Consider the following 1,408-nt stretch of genomic DNA (forward strand, 5'->3'; position numbering starts at 1 on the left):
TGCAGCCACATGTAATGATGCAGAATGCAGGAAGATCACAGGCTGGCGGGTGCAAAGTCTTGTGGATCCAATGCGGTGGACGCATCGCAGGTATCTGGCAGTTCTCTAGTATGGCTCCGGCAGCGTTGAGTGACTCAACAGCAGGAAGGTGAAGGCAGAGAGAGAGAGGAAGTTCCCAGGATCGTCCTCATGAGAAGGCCACGCCCACAAGGAAGCATCATCAGGCTGTGACCTCATTGACAGCTTAGACTCCATTCTTCCACTCCATTTATCAAGTTGACATGAGATTATGTAACTACCATAGCACCTAACAACAGCAACAATAATTGCTTGTTATTCATCCATACTATTTTGTGTGTCAATAGTTCAATGATTTTTGGTTGTCTGAGTCTATCACATTTTATATGTATGTCCATCCATATGTTGAGGAATACATGAGGGGCTTCGAAAAGTTCATGGGAAAATTCCATTATCTTTTCTATTCATATTTTCACAAACTTTTTGAAGCCCTCTCCTATGAGGTGTTTCTAGTTTTTGACTCTTGCAAATAAAGTTGCAATGAATATCTGTGTGCACACATTTACATGGAGACATAATTTCATTTCACTCGGGTAAATACCTAAGAGAGGAAATAAATGGATCAGATTTCTTCACAAAGTGATTTTGTCATTTTAAAAATATATTTTTATCTGGCACAAGGCATAAAACCAAGTTCAATTGTGTGGGTGGGTGTGGGTATGTATGAACACCCACTTGTTCGAGTGTCATTTGGTGAAAAGATTATCGTTTACTTACTGAAGTTCTGGCACTTTTGTGAAAAATCAATTGACCGTCTGTGTGTGGGTCTCTTGGTGACTAGTTTTATGATAAGTCAAAATCACAGAGAGCACATTCTTAATTTTGTTCTTTTTCAAGTTGCTTTGGCTTTTCTAGCCCCTTGCATTTCCATAACATTTTCAGACCAGTTATTCAAATTTTACCAAGAATCCTGTCATTTTTATTCGAATTTCGTCGACCAACTTTGGCAAAATGGACACCTTAACGCCATTGAGTCTTCTGATGGATTGTCTTTCTCTATTTATGTAATTCTATCTTTCAGAAATGCTTTGACATTTCCAGTGTACAGACCTTATGCATCTTTGGTCAGATTGATCCTTACTGGCTTCATACTCCTGGATATCTTTTCTTTCTTTTTCTTGCCTTGCTGCACTGGCCTCCGTCGCCAGGACAACGTTAACTGGGAAGGGGAAGACCAGACGGCCTTGCCTAGTTTCCAGTCCTTCACGAAGGAGCACTCACTCTTCGCTCCTCCTTGGTTTAGAGCATCCTGGGGTGGTCTTTAATGACTGATTGGAGAAAGAACCCGGACTATTCCCTGCCCTGGGGGCATGCTCTGCTTTCCAGGGTT

The sequence above is a fragment of the Echinops telfairi genome, unplaced genomic scaffold, assembly GCF_000313985.2.
Source record: "Echinops telfairi isolate 266 unplaced genomic scaffold, ASM31398v2 ScPeMD7_70;HRSCAF=299, whole genome shotgun sequence".
Lineage (NCBI taxonomy): Eukaryota > Metazoa > Chordata > Mammalia > Afrosoricida > Tenrecidae > Echinops > Echinops telfairi.